The sequence below is a fragment of the Carcharodon carcharias genome, chromosome 5 (assembly GCF_017639515.1).
Source record: "Carcharodon carcharias isolate sCarCar2 chromosome 5, sCarCar2.pri, whole genome shotgun sequence".
Lineage (NCBI taxonomy): Eukaryota > Metazoa > Chordata > Chondrichthyes > Lamniformes > Lamnidae > Carcharodon > Carcharodon carcharias.
The window spans coordinates 36,914,537-36,930,683 of NC_054471.1; the positions used below are offsets into that span (position 1 = coordinate 36,914,537).

Below are 16,147 nucleotides of genomic sequence, written 5' to 3' on the forward strand. Positions count from 1 at the left end.
TGGAAGGGAGTTCCATGCTTTTGGCCTGGAGTGGAGAGGCTTAGGGAGGGACATCAGTGTGTTGGGATCGAGAGCTTATGGTACGGCTGCCATTGGTGGGGGAAAGGGAGGGAGGGATTTACAAAATGCAAGACTGGGCAGAATAAAAGGTATTGTTGAGCGGGGTAGTTAATGGTTGTGGAGATGGAGGATCTTGCATTGATAGCGAGAAACAGGATCTTGAATGGATTTCAGCAGGAGGATGAGAATTGCAGATTGGAGGGATGGGAACCTTGAGCCAACATAACTCAGCAAAGATGGCCAACGGCTCAGCGGAACATGACGCAGGAGAGGGTGAAAGTTTTGGATGAGCTGAAGTTTACGGGAGGTGGGGAATGTGAAGCCGGCCAAGAAGACAGTGTAGTAGGCAACACTAGAGGAGACAGAGGCTTGAATGTGAGATTCAGGAGCAGATGGGGGCTGAGACAGGAGCTGAAGCAGGTGGTGCTGATGTGTATGTAAAAAGCTGGTCTTTATCCAGAGATAGAGAGTTCTTTGGGACCAGAAGCTTAGTTTAGCACCAATTAGGATGCTGAGGTGAAAATAGTCCAGTTTAACCTTGGTTGGGGAGGAAGATATAATTTAATGGAAAGATGATAAGTTAATAGCAGAGCTGAAGTTATTTGAGTCATAAAATGATATTGAACAGCAGTAGGCCCGTTGTACCTGTCCCAGTGGTGGCGTAGTGGACATGTAATTCTACCTTGTGTTTCTGAATTACATGTCCACTACGCCACCTATGAGGGCCCAGGTTTGAAACACGCCACAGCAGAAATTTGAATTCAGTAAAAAAAAAATCTGGAATTTTAAAAGTCTGATGATGACCATGACATTACCAAATGTCGTAAAAACACATCTGGTTCACTAATGTCCTTTAGGGAAGGGAATCTGCTGTCCTTACCTGATCTGGCCTTCATGTGACTCCAGACCCACAGTAATGTGGTTAACTCTGAAATGACCGAGCAACTCATTAATTTGCAAGGACAATTAGGGATGGGCAATAAATGCTGACCTATCCAGTAATGCCCCCATCCCATGAAAGGATAAAAAAAGCTCTTTGAAAGGGATAGCCTTATCAACTTGTCCTACCACATCCAAAGTTATCTGTATGTAAAACCCCTAGCTCTGTCTGCTCCTGCACCCCTTTAAAAATTTTCCCATTTATACCTTATACTGCCTTCCCTTGGCTTTCCTTCCAAAATGCATCACTTTATACTTCTCTCCATCAAGTTGCATCTGCAATGCATCTGCTCATTTCATCAGTCTGTCTATGTCCTTCTGAAATCTCTTACTATCCTCCTCAGTATTACTTTTCTGCGTTTTGTGTTATCTATAAATTTAGAAATTATATCTTGTCCAGGTCATTAATATATGTTGAAAAGAGCGGTGATCCTAATGGCAACTCATCACTGTGTACTTCCCTCCAGTCTGAAAAGCAACTGTTCACCGCTACTCTCTGCTTATTATTACTTAGTCAATTTTGTATCGATGCTATTACTGCTCCTTTAATTCTACAGGTTTCAATTTTGCTAACAATGTTTGGCCTTCCTATGTTTAACTGAAGGAAATCTCTGTAGTGGGAATTGGTGACATAGTGGTAATGTCTGTCAAATAACTGGACAAATAATGCTAAGTTTAATACTTGCGGGACATGGGCTCAAATTCCACTCCAGCCAGAGGAATTTAAATTTAATTAATTAATTCTTGCATTCTTGATGATGTTTCCCCTTGTGAAGTCTAAAACTAAGGGTCACAGTTTAAAAATTAGGAGTCTCCCATTTAAGATGGAGATGAGGAGAAATTTCTTCTGTCAGAGAGTCTAGTCTGTGGAATTCTCTTCCCCAGAGAGCTGTGGAGGCTGGGTCATTGAATATATTCAAGGCTGAGTTAGATTTCTGATCGACAAGGGAGTCAAGGATTATGGGGGGCAGACAGGAAGGTGGAGTTAAGACCACAATCAGATCAGCCATGATCTCATCGAATGTTGGAGCAGTCTCGAGGGGCCAAATGGACTATTCCTGTCCCTAATTCTTGTGTTCTTCTGTCCAATTCTATGCTTTTTTCATTCTTTCAAGGGGTGTGAGCATCACTGGGTAGGCCAACATTTATTGCCCATCCCTAATTGCCCTGTGGTGAGTCGCTTTCTTGAACCGCTGCAGTCCATGTGGTGTAGGTGCACCCACAGTGCTGTTAGGAAGGGAGTTCCAGGATTTTGACCCAGTGACAGTGAAGGAGTGATGATATGTTTCCAAGTCAGGATGGTGTGTGGCTTGGAGAGGAACTTCCAGGTGGTGGTGTTCCCATGCATCTGTTGCCTTTGTCCTTGTATGTGGTAGAAGTTGCGGATTTGGAAGGTACTGTTGAAGGATCCTTGGTGAGTTAAATATTTACCTCGTTCTTGTTTTGAAGAACTTAGTTGACACAACAAAATAACAACTACCGCACAACTATTGCAGTAATGCGCTAAATAAATAAATTGCACCAACAAATGCTACCATATTGCAAGGTAATGCCTGTGAGTAAGCAAACACTTACTGACCTTATTGGCTGAAGTGTCCAAGCCTCATGTTCAGCTGTCTCTTCAATGGCTACATGCTATATAAAATAAGCTCACAAAAGATTCCATGACAGATGTTTCATTTCAAGCACTGGTCCTACTGGTACAGACAGAACAAATGGTTCCTTTCACTGGAGGAGTAGAAAGGGTAGCTCACGCTTACTCATGGTCACATATTAAGTGTTGTTTAGAAACCTTTGTGCTGATCACATATTTTTAAAAAACAGTCTCTGCACTCATGCATTTTTGCCCTGGTCAAAGGAAGATAGGTGCATTTTGTTTGGTAATTAAACTTGCTTGACTTATCTATGGACTGGTCAAGTGAGTAAACACTTGGAGGAGTAATTGGGGGAGTAGTTATTGTCAATCACCTAATGTCCTTTGGCAGGAGTCCCTCTGGAAACTCCTAATTGGTGAGGATTCATCACACAGTTAGATCTTGTAGCAACGATAAATTAAAGTTGCACATGACTACCCCCTGCTACCTTTTCAAATTAAGCCTCTCAGGCATGTTCATGAGGCCATGAATCCATTGGTCTAATCTTCCCAATAGCTGCATTTTAGAAGGCAAATGCTTTAAGGCTGTTTATGCTGTCTGACCTTGAGAGCTGTGTGGAATTTTTGACTCACAAATTGGCCATTTCTGTTACTTAGTAAATCTTTGCTTTTCATTTGGTTTCAATAGTTTTGGGCTGGATTAGCTAGTTACTTTAAATAAAGAATAATGGTCTGCTTGGACAAACGTGTTCTTTCCTATGGTGCAGCATGTTCTCACATTACAACAGTGATTACACTTTAAAAGTATTTCATTGGCTGTAAAGAGCTTGGTTTGTCTAGAGGCCATGAAAGATGCTAAATAAATGTAAGGGTGGAATTGTCCCAGATTTACACTAAGTGCAGTAGCGAGGGGGAAACAGGACATTTTACCCACCGCCCGCAATGGTGCTTTTCACGCCATATCGTCCCAATCCCGCCTCATTAATTGTGCATACCAGGGAAACATGCTGGGTCACCGGCGGGTCGACCTCTGGTTCACCCGCCCCGCCGTCACAGAATCACAGAATTTTAACGGCACAGAAAGAGGCCATTCAGCCCATCGTGTCTGTGCCAGCTCTCCAAATGACTTCAGGCCTTAATAAACCAGGCGCTATATTTAAAGGCTGCCCTTGCAAAGCGCTAGCACTCTTCAAGGGATAGGAAGCTGCTGTGAACTGATGGCTGCCAAAGGGAGGAAACATGCTGCCTGCAGATTTAGCAACACCTTCCTTGAGTGCCTACTGGATGCAGCGATGTCCTCTACCCCCACTCTGGGTGAAGGCCAGCAAGCAAGGTCACTAATGCAGCATGGGAAGCGGTGGCAGTGGTGATCAGCGCCAATGCCTTGCAAAAGAGAACAGCCACCCAGTGCAGGAAGAGGATGAATGGTCTCATCCGTTTCCCCAGGGTAAGTCAAGCACCTCATCACTTTCGACTCTCACACTCACAAACCCATCACACATCCATAGGGATCTCACACCTCAAGGGACAACACTAACTCTCACACACACCCACACATCTCCATCTGCTCATAACCTCTCGAGCTCACGTCCTCTTCCCATCCATGGCTCCACTCACCACACAAACATTCCACGCAATGCCATGTGTCCTGTTCACATTCTCTCCATCTGTTTTCATGCAGGAGAAGCTGGCTCACAATAGTAGGCAGAGGTCCCAGACTGGGGGTGGAATGGCCTACATTAGATCCATCACTAACTTTGAGGAGCGTGCCATCACACTGACTGGTGAGGGCAGGGCCTGCATTGATGGGGAGGTCAGCAGTGAACACCCTCTTGAGGATCCTGCACCACATCATCCCTCTCTCAATGCAAATGTGAGTGCTCTTTCTCTGCTTTTAACTCTGATGCCATGCACAGATCATCTCTACTTTGGTTCACAGGGAGCTCTGCCAAGTGACCAACGCCCTCAGCCAGCCAGTTCCTCAGCTCTATCCATGTCCTCACCTCCAGACAAGAGGACACCTCCTCCATTGAAGAGCTGGAAATAAGCAGCCTGGAAGACCTGTCACAGCGCTTACTCACACCCCCCACCAGCAAGTCACACCTCGGTGGGACTTAGATCTAGAGCAAGCTCGGGTTCGGAATCTGGTGGTCACCACACGGACACGTATCCGCAGCAGCCAAGCTCCCCGGCACTCAGAGGACTGCTGGGGAAGAGGCATCTGTGAGGTCCGTCAGATGACGAGCCTCTGGATTTGGCCTTTCAATTCATCCTGGAGAGTCAGCAGAAGGTGGGAGAACATCACGCAGAGCTGCTGGAAGCCCTCAACAGAATGGCACGCGAGTCGGAGGAGTGTGTCTGCCTGCTCCCTGATGAAGTGGTGCCCACATGTTCGCGTATGGTGGTCTCCATGGGAAGGACGGCAGACGCCATGGAGACCTTGGTCCAATAGAACGCGGAGATGTGCGAAGACCTGCACTCCTTTGCAGCAGCCATGGTGACTTCCTGCAAAGGCAATGTGAGAGGAAAACAGGGCACCTCAACATCCCTCCAGGTGCTCCTTCCCCTCAAGGGGTCAGGTCGGGGCCCTCGGGCTCCCGAAGGAGGGAGCAGCGGCTTTCGGATCATCCCTGGATCGTCCACTCAGGAATCTCAGAGGCTGTCCTCTCCCTCCGGGTACACTTTGCCTGCGACCCCCTCAACCTCGTCCTCTGTCACCACAGATGGGGCAACTGGCCCACAGGAGGACAGCCAAAGCAAGCCAGGGCCCTCAAGGACTCGGCTCTCCAGAGAACCCATGTCAAAGTCATCAGAGGCAACAGGGCCAACCATTGCACAGTTTATCTCCACCCCTGCTTCGGATGTCAGAGCAACACCTAGAAAAAGTGGTAGGCCTAGAAAAATTAAGAATTTCTGATCAGAAGTAGTTCCCTGGTGAACACGTTTTGTCATTTTATAATCTGAAAATATATTCACTTTCACCGAATAATGTGTAATGGTGTCTTTCAGCTTCATTAACAGGTTTCGTGAGTCCTCCCCTGCATCCCCACCTCACTCCCCCATAAGCAGTTTAGCTGCACACAGCCAGATCACGAGTGATTCTGGAGGGAGAGGTGAGAGGTATGTGTGTGTGTGTGTGGGGCAGGGCCTTTCGGAGTCTCATGCAAGATCTCTCCCACTGAGCCTTCATCCATCACACTCATCTCAATGTCCTGAGCATTTTCAATGCTGCCTGCTGGGGTTCTCTTTCAGTCGACCATCTGAGCCGACCTGCATCTCTGCCCACCCACTGATCACACTCCCATGCAGCACCCATGTCCGCCCAACTTGAGGCTCCGCTCACTTTTACTTTTAGAAGCATTGTGGTTATTAGGTATTTCTTCAGCTGTCCCGTCCCTGCCCCTCCCCCAGTCACCCAAGTCCTTTCCCCATCACTGTCAAACACCCAGGCATCACCTTCCACCTTGCCCCCCCATCACTACCAACCAGAACTATTTTCTTTCCAGGATGTCCAGGTCAACATGCTCGCTCCCTATCTTCCCAAGAATCCCACCCCCAACCACATTGACCTCCCTGACCTCCTCCTTCCCAGCCCCTGGGTCCGTGCCTGCGTCCGAGTCCCCGCCCGCCACCCCTGACATCCTTTCTATCATTACTGATGTACCCTCCCTCTCCCACCCTACTGGATCATTCTGCCCTCTCTCATACTCACCATCCTCTCCTACTACACCCACCCTCAGCTCACTCCCCACAAGGCAGTCATCAACTCCACAGACCCCTTGCACGTTCACTTAGACATTGCCACCCCCCCCTTATTCCTTCCTCCACCCTTATTCTGTCCTCCACCCTTGCTCCTCCCTCCACTCTTATTCCTTCCTTCCCCCAGACTCCTTCCTCCCCCCCGAACTCCTTCCTTCCCCTGGACTACTTCCACTCCCAGACTCCTATCCTCTTCTGACCTCCTACACCAGGACTCCTTCTCCCCTCCAAACTCTGTCCTCCCCCGGACTCCTTTCTCCCCCTGGACTCCTGCCCCTTCCGAACTCCTTCCTTCCCCCGAAGTCCATCCCCTCCAAACTCCTTCCCCTACACCTACCCTGACACCTACCTCCTCAGTTGCCGAATTCTCCCCTGCTATACCCTCCTCCCCCTGTACTCCCTCCCCCTTCCCAATCTCATAGCCCCGAGACCATCGTTTCCCCCCCAAACCTCACACCAACTCCTCCAGTACACCTTCCTCTCCCAGTCAAACCTAAACCGTCCTCTCCAACCCCTCGATGATCATCCGTAACAGACCATGGCCAAGACACTGACGCCCCGAAGCAGACCCCCAGGCATCAACAGTGACCTTCCACCTTCCGTGAGCAGCTGTGTGGCAGAGCCATGCCCATGAGAATTCACCCAGCATGCAATGCACATGTTCCTCCAGGGTCCGGTACCTCTAGGGCTGCAGCATCTTCTGCCCCTCAGATGTCCACAGTGTGAGCAAGGCCCTAACCATAAATCCCTACTTCTGCACGTCATACTTGTCAAGACTTGTTCAGGGCTGACATGTGTCCCCGTCGACATGGGTGGTAAATTTGGCACGGTGGGATGATTCCAGGGTTTATAATTAAATGCCAATGTATTAAAATGATGCTCCCGACGTGCGGTGGTGGAAAGGAGGCCTGCCAATGATGGGCGGAGCAGACAATCGCAACCTGGTTTCACGACAGCCTGAAACTGATTTTGGCCTTCCCGCCATATTGTCCACTCACGCCTGACGCCAACAGGGGGACGGAAAATTCCGGCCTAAGTCTTTCATGTTTAAAAAAATTACCACTTCACTATTATGGCCAGAATTTTGACGTTGGCGTGTGGGGGTGGGCCCGACACACTGGCGAGTAAAATGACGCATGGTGATGTCGGGTGTGCCATCGCCATATTTCGGTGGCCGGGTGTGCTATGAGCTCTGCATCACGCCCGCCATTACTTAATGGGCTACTTAAGACCATTGAGGCATTAATAGACTGAGATTTTTCGGAGCACGTGTGATCTTCAGAGCGTCGCACGGGCACAAAGGGGGAAGCGGGTGGGCCACATTTTTAAAAACCTCATCCACGGGCGGGATAAGAGGGGTGAGTGGGCTCGCGAGTGATATTTGTTAGACATTTACTTTTTAAACTTACTGCTACTTGCTTGTGTGAACAACAGAACTTCAAAACTCTTCACAGCTGCTTGTACAGGAATTGCAGGCTTCAGGTCAGGACACTGGAGTAAACATCATTCTTGGGGCCTTGCTGGTTTCAGGCAGCCCACCCTTACCCTGGGAATGGGAGTTGTGCTCTCCACTGGAGGCACCTCCTCTGAGGAAGAAGGGAGGGCCGGAAGGGGGAGGAGGCTGGAAGTCCATATTCAGCCTCCAGAGGAGCCACCTTTGGGAGGGCAGGCACAAGGGACCCAGGGCCAACAGGAAGTGCAAGGTGGAAGGGGCCGTAGAACACGCAACCGTACTGCTTCCAGGGTTTACAGTCGGCGAAGCAGCTACCTCAATATGTCTGAGGTACAGTGCCAAAGGAGATTCCACCTCTCAAGGGAGACAGTGGCCTCCATCTGTCAGATGACAGGCCCTGAGATCTGCGGCAATTGTGTAGGTGGGAACCCCATGCCAGTAGCGTTGAAGGTCACAGCTGCCCTCAACTTCAATGCCTCTGGCTCTTTCCAGGGCTCGGGGGGTGATCTCTGCGGAGTCTCCCAGTCAGCTGTCCACAGTTGTGTCAAGCAGGTGACAGACGATATGTTCAGGTGTGCATTGACTTTCATTCACTACCGCTGGGACGAGGCCAGCCAGGCGGAGTGAGCCAGAGGCTTTGCAGCCATTGCTGGGTTCCCCCATGTGCAGGGTGCTATAGACTGTACACACATGGCCATCAAGGCACCAGCAGGTGAGCCCAGTACCTTTATCAACAGGAAGGGCTTCCACTCCATGAACATGCAGATAGTGTGTGACCAAAGGATGCAGATTCTGCAAGCCTGTGCAAGGTACCCAGGCAGGTCCCATGACGCTTACATACTCAGACACTCCCAGGTGCCGGGGCTCTTCAGTGCTCCAGCCCGGCTGGATGGTTGGCTGCTGCGTGACAAGGGCTATCCCCTCAAAAGCTGGCTCATGACACCTCTCCACCATCCAAGAACAGAAGCTGAGCAGCGGTATAATAGGAGCCATTCCTCCACAAGGGCAGTGGTAGAGAGATGCATCGATCTTCTCAAGATGCGCTTCTGATGCCTGGACCTTTCAGGGGGTGCACTGCAATAACCCCCAGATGGTGTGTCACTGATAGTGGTTGCATGCTTCGCTCTCCACAATCTGGCGCTGAAAAGGGGAGACGCAGTGGAGGGAGAAGATGTAGACGCAGATGTGCTGGCTGCACACGATGGGTCCAGTAGTGAGTCCAAGGACGAGCATGCTCAGGAGAACGCTGAGGGGATAGACACTGACCCGGGCAATCTCCAGGGAGGCAGGGACACCCGGGAGGCTTTAATCCAATGAACCTTCAGCTAGCACACCACAGATGAACCTCCAACACATGCCAGGGCTGCAGGCTCTATACTCGATACCTGAGAGCAACATCTGCCTGGTTAGGAACATTAACTATGTGCCTTGTCAATAAAACTCAAGGACAAACAAGTCACTCATAACATCATGGGTCCCTGTCCACCTGCAGAAGGAAACACCCTGAGCCTTGATCACAACTAAAACATTTAATATTTTCACAAAACAGAACAAAAGAGAAACTTCATTCACAGGTGGTGAGCTGCACACCGAATAATAATCAACTAATACTGGGGCAACAGAAAACCACCAGTGAGAAACCCATGGTGTGCCTAAGGTGCCTTACATTTAGGTTTTCGGGTGCTACGTCTAGGTACTCCCCCCCTCACTGCCTTGGCATTCGAGACAGCCTACTCACTCTGCTATCCTGTTAGCTTTGATGACCTTGGCGGGTGTCCTCTGGCCCATGGAGCCTGTGATGGCCCCGCTGGGAGGGAGCAGCCTCATCAGCATGGTTGGCATCTCCCCCGTCGCTGCAGCCTCATCGAATCCCATGGTCACTGGCAGAGGGGCAGAAGAGCTGCTGGCCGCATCCGGAGCTCCCTGAGAGGAGCTGCAGAGATGACAGGCAGCTTGTGCGCCAACGTGAGGTCGCTTCAGACCTCCCTGCTCACCACTGATGGATGGGTGCCTAGCTGGGATACTGTGTACCCAATCTATCTCCCACACTGACACTGACCAGTTGAGGTCAATGCCATTGTGAAGGCTTGTAGGTCCGAAACATCCCCAGGAAACCCTGATTGTTCTCCTGGAGGAGCGTCTCATTAGAGTCGCCACTTTCTCCATGGAGGAAGCAGTGCGCTCGGCCATGAGTGTCAATGCAGTGCTAATGCTCCAAATGGACTCCTCCACCACAGAGACCATGGCAAGCATTCCCTCATGTATCTCCGCCAGATCCTCCTGCACACCCTGCTGGACTTCCAGCATCTACTGCCTCAGGGACAACTCCAGAGGCTCATCATCAGCCACTGACTGAGCATGTTCCTAGTCCCCAGCAGTCCTCCGACTGCCAGCGCCATGGGCACTCTCTGTCGCCGCCTACACCTCAAGTGAGTGTGAAGTGCCCTCACCGCTGTTCCCCGGGACACTGGCTGATGATCTTATCCCCACCGAGGTGCTAGTATCTATGCTGGTGCCTGCCTGGCTGAGATGTTGTGACACTGGTACGTGTAAGTCGTCAGGGACCTCAGGTGTTAGTAGTCGGCCCCCTGCCTCCTCATTTTGGGACTGCTTCAGTGAGGCTGAAAGGAAGAACAAGGACATCGGATTAGTTGAAGTTGTGATACACTGTTAATGTGTATGCCTGGCCCACGGATCAGGGTGCACTCCTCCTTCCATAATCATTGGGAAGCCCTTGTTGCTTGCTGAATTCACTAAACAGTCAACAATGGAATGGTTGCAAGGACAGACATTGTGACCTTAGTGCACAGCATTCTTACCTCCCCCGGCACCCCAACCTTATTGCTACTGGTTGAACTGGGCGCATGGCGCCTCTCCAGCTTGAGAGCCTCCTCCTCATATCTAGTGAGTTTGAGTAGGTGTACCTGCCCTCTGCCAGTCCACATCCACTCAGAGTTATTGTGTGTGGTCTTCTCCTGAAAGGAGAGAGGAGCATTGATTAGTCCACCCTGTACTTGCATTGCCATTGTATCCCTGCCTCCCCCGGCTGAGTGAAACATCACAGGGCTCATGTGAATCGTGACCCTGGAGCCGCCATACACTCACTCCAAGGGCTGACCCGCTTGCCCAGATGCTGCCTCCATCACATTTGCCACCCACACTGTATCACCTTCCAAAGCAAGGAAGCACTACCATGTAGAACGCCAAGAGCAGCGGATAAATGGGTGACCCACCACCTGAAGGTTTCCCTCCCAGTCACTCAGCATCCTGATTTAAATGTTTTGGCGTTCCAGCACTTCGCCTAGGTACAGGTCCTTGAGGTCACCCCCAAAACAGTCCTGAGGATGTAAGTGCACCACATGCAGCGGATACAGAAGACAGCTCAGCACTACCCTCTCAGGGTCAACTAGGCATGGACAATAAATACTGGCCCACGCAGCAAAGGCCACATGCTGTGAACGATTCAATGCAGTAACTACATTCAGAGTTGTGAGGGGGCCTGGGAGGGCCAACCTAACTGCTGTGCTAAGTGACCCATGCCAACACGGTACTCACCCTTCCTGATCGCAACAGGCTGTTGAAGCACTTGCGGCACTGAACCCAGGTGCATCGCACAACATTGTGTGCGCTGACCCTTTCTGCCACCTCCTCCCAGGCACGTTTTGTCATGTTGGGGGGGGGGGGGGGGGGGGGGGGGGGGGGGGGGTGCCTCCCCCTCCTGTCCCTCAGCACAAGGATTTCACACCGTAATGCCACCACTCCGAGGAGGGCAAGCAAGGCACTCATCCGAGAATCTGCTCTCTGAGAGCACTCTCTGGAACCCTTCTGGTTGCCATCGTCGGCAGCCTTTGAAGGCTGCCTGTGCAGTTTTTAAACAGGCCGCAGGGTCGCCATTGGACTAGGCTGTCATTGAGCTCCTGCCGCCACCCGCCCCTTCCCACTGTCCTCGGGAGCCACGATTCACGCTGGGCGGGCTTTAATTGGCTCACCTGCGTAAATTGGCGGTGCGGAGCCAATCGTGGGCAGCGATTGGCCACGCAGCTGCTCCCAGCCGGCATCCAGGAAATTCTTCCCTATGTTTCTGTCAAACAGCCAGTATCTGTAGCTGGAAACACGATAATGGATTAAATAGATCTCACAGGATGATCTGCAGAGCTTATGAGGAAGACTTGGTGCAAACCGTAGGCTCGCTATAGCTCTCTCGCAGAAGTACATTTGAAGTGTAGTCACCGTGGAAACATGGTGTCAGACTGACGCCCATAGAGTTGTACAGCACAGAAACAGCCTTTTGGCCCACTGTGTCCGTGCTAGCCTTCAGGCACCTATCTATTCTAATCCCATTTCCCAAGACTTGGCCCATAGCCCTGTATTTTTTTTATTCATTCATGGGATGTGGGCATCGCTGGTTAAGCTAGCGTTTATTGCCCATCCCCAATTGCCCTTCAGAGGGCATTTTAAGAGTCAGCCACATTGCTGTGGGTCTGGAGTCATATGTAGGCCAGATCAGACCAGGTAAGGACAGCAGATTAATGAACCAGATGGGTTTTTACAACAACTGTCAATGGTTTCATGGTCATCATCAGACTTATAATTCCAGATATTTATTGAATTTAAATTTCACCATCTGCCATGGCGGGATTCAAACCCAGGTCCCCAGAGCATTACCCTGGGTCAGTGACAATGCCACTACTGCCACCGCCTTCCCCTGATGGTTTCAGACTGATGGTGTTAGACTGATGGTGTTAGACTGATGGCGCCAGGCTGATGGTGTTAGACCGATGGTGTTAGACCGATGGTGTTAGACTGATGGTGTTAGACTGATGGTGTTAGACTGATGGTGTTAGACTGATGGCACCAGGCTGATGGTGTTAGACCGATGGTGTTAGACCGATGGTGTTAGACTGATGGGGTTAGACTGATGTCGTGAGGCTGATGGTGTTAGACTGATAGCGTGAGGCTGATGGTGTTAGACTGATGGCGTGAGGCTGATGGTGTCAGGCTGATGGTGTCAGGCTGATGGTGTCAGACTGATAGTGTAAAGCTGATAGTGTAAGACTGATGGTGTCGGACTAATGGTGTCAGGCTGATGGTATCAGACTGATGGTGTGAGGCTGATGGTGTGAGGCTGATGCTGTCAGGCTGATGGCAACTTGGCTGCTCTTTGATCACTAATGGATATTATGATTCTATAGTTCTATGATGTGATTCAGTGAGTAACTTGTTCCCATTTACTCTCTTTTTATTGGAATGAAGCTAATTTTCCTATTTAGGCATGAATAAAAGAGACAAAAGTGCCTCTGCTTGTAGTCAATTATCTGTTATCAGGGCCTAAGATATGACAGGGTTTCACCATTATTAACCAGTGTTGCCAAACCTCCAGGGTTATCCTAGAGTTTCCATTTTCATTGGACGCTCTGGTTTTTGCGTTAAGTGAAATCATTGCAGTTTGGAAAGAAATGTTTAACCAAGCGGGACTGATTTGGTGACAAAATGTCATGTGATGCAACTTCCTGGAAGGCATCCAGCCTGAGTTGGAGACTCTAATAATAACCTTAATTTTTGATCAACCACACCTCCGAATGTAAATAAAGACTGAAAAGAAAAGGTGATTGTAATTTGTTTGGAATGGTGGGTGGGGTGCATGTCTTTTAAGAGAAAATAAAAGCAGGGCCTTTAAAGGAGAAACTACTCTTTCACTGGTGCGGGTGGGCAGAACGCCTGAGTAAGCGACGTACAAGGATGGATGGTTTATAATTAGCCCACAGGCTACTGGAGGAATTCCACTTGCAATGAGCAAAATAAGGCGTTGTTTCTTTGAGAAAAAAAGTCTTTCACAGTCTACAGCACTATGGATGCAGAACTCGGCTGAAAACATGGAAGGTCAGTATTTATATGCATGTAGCTGATGCATAAATCTTTCGGGCTTTGAAAGGGCATTAGTGCTGATTGGAGTTTCAGCACACAGTTGCAGAAAATGTTAAACAGTTGGACATGACACAGCTCAGCTCAGCTCAGAGTCAAAAAGTTGTGGATTCAAGTCCCACTTCAGAGACTTAAGAACAAAATCTAGGCTCACAAGCCAGTGCAGTATTAAACAATACACAGAATATCCTTGAGATGAAAATTTAAACCAAGGCAACATCGTCTCTGTTGCTCACCTGAATGCATGGGGTGTAGTCCTCGAGAAGGACACTAGCCTTTGTTCGACGATCCTCCCATTGAATCGGGAGGATGCACTGAAAGCATGGCTGTTGGAATTTCTCTAGCGCTCCTCTGTGTCGCTGGTACAGAGCCCAGGCCATACATCAACCCCCACCTGGTCATCCAAATATTCCACCTCCCACATATGTTGAAGGAGAGGCTCTGGAATGTGTTGAGCACTTCCCAAACCTTAGCAGTGGCCTCTCTCAAAAGGCCACCAGTGATGAGGAGATCCAACACTGGATCAACTGCACCAGGTCAGCCTTCGACAAACTATGGCAGTGAGTGTTTGACAACAAAGATCTCTGCAAGTCATCAAAAGTCCGATTGTACAGAGTGGTTGTTGTCACCAGACTCCTTGACGGCAGTGAGGCCTGGACTCTTTATCAGCGTGAGACATTTCCTCCATCATAAGGCCAGACAGCACTTTCCAAGCCTGCGACCTCTACCATCTAGAAGGACAAGGGCAGCAGATGCATTGTCCGCTTGCAAGTTCCCCTCCAAGGCACACATCATCCTGACTTGGAACTGTAATTCCTCCATTTGCTGCTTCTTTTGATCTTATAATTAATTAACTGCATCTCTTGTTTCACTACCGTCTGAAAATTTCGATACCAACCCTCCAAGCCAATTTCCAAATCATTGCTATATTCAGCACCAGCCTCAAAACAATTCACTTCCAACCAACCTGAAAAACTGCACTTAACTGTAGTTGCTCATTAACCAGTTTTTAATCCAGTTCCTCCTAATTCCCTACTCATTAATCTTCCCTGGTAATCGCCTGTGGGACCTTGATATAAGATTTACTATTGTCCAGATCCACTGTATTTCTCCCAACTAGCATGTCTGTTATCTCAATAAATAATTTTGTGAGCTGTGTAATCACAATTGCCCCTTTTGAAATCCCTGCTGGTCATTTCTAATTCTTGTCTCTTTTCCAGATACGTGGTCATTTCATTCTTAATTAGATACATTAAAGTTTCCCCTGGTCTGTAATCAGCAAAATTAGTTCTGTCTTTTTTTTAAAAATGGATACTAAATTAATCACTTGCTAGTTCTCCAGCACACATCCACACACTGAATAGAAGCCTGAATGAATCATTTCCATGGCCATGGCAATTTCCTTGTCCATCTCCGTCAGGATGTTAGGCTACTTCCTCTCAGGTCATAGTACTTTGTCTTCCTTTAACTTAAGAATTTTTTTCTATCATCTTTTTATCCACCATAACATTGCACATCTTGCTTGCACCCCCTCTGGATTCACCTCCCCTCTGATACTGTTCTTTTTATTAAAGATTGAACATCACAGACCAACACAGTAGGGCCAACGATGGCAGTCAGGCACACCGCTACTTTCAGTCTGCGCTTCCTTTGAGGTTAGCATAAATACTGCATTAGCCTGCAGTATCAGCCAATGTGGTCCTCAAACATGTATCAAACTGATACATCAGTCATCAATATTACAACTTTAGAATCTATGCAGCAACTCTACTTGGAGCACGGAACTGCTGGTGACGCCGTGTTCCCGGTGAGATATTGAACCAAAATCTTGTCTGCTCTCTCCCTGTCTCTGCCAGGTGAATATAAAAAATCCCATGGCATCATTTGAAGAAGGGGAGAGGAGTTCTTCCTGGGGTCCTGGTTAATATTTATTCCTCCAGAAATGCCACTAAAATACTAATGATCTCATTGCTGTTTTTCAGGGGCTAGCTGCTGCATTACACATTAGAGACCACACTTCAAAACTACTTCATTGACTGGGAAGCATTTTGGGACACTCTAAGGTCATGTAAGGCACTGTACAAATGCAAATCTCTCTTTATGAAAACTATGAAAGTCAGATTCAAGGAAAGTGGCTTCTGGAGCAGAAAATTAAGCTTGGCATGCAGGCACACGCCTGACACACCCGAGCACGAGATAAAGCATGTTGGCATCAGCCGACATGCCGATATCAACATGCACTCACGTGATATTTCACTAGGCGGGCGCGCAATAAAGATGGAGGTGCGCCTGCCATTATTTAAGTGGTCAGTTAAGGCCCTTGAGACACCAATTCTCTCGGAATTTATGTAGCCCGTGCGATTTTCATGCCATCGCACAAGCTAACAGGCAGGTGGGCAGGCCACAATTTCAAAAACCTC

The 16,147-nt window shown here is 49.0% G+C and overlaps 1 protein-coding gene across 2 annotated transcripts in view; it reads right to left on the minus strand.

Moving 5' to 3' along the window:
- The window catches only part of cdc42ep3 (CDC42 effector protein (Rho GTPase binding) 3), a 173,079-nt gene that overhangs the window by 37,014 nt on the left and 119,918 nt on the right, over positions 1-16,147 (minus strand). The window contains exon 1 of one of the 2 annotated variants that reach the window (XM_041188497.1): positions 2,579-2,596. The exons of the other annotated variant lie outside the window; for it this stretch is intronic. The gene's annotated coding sequence lies outside the window, so the exon portion shown is untranslated. Of the gene's footprint in view, positions 1-2,578; positions 2,597-16,147 lie in introns of those variants that run through there. 2 annotated transcript variants of the gene reach the window in all.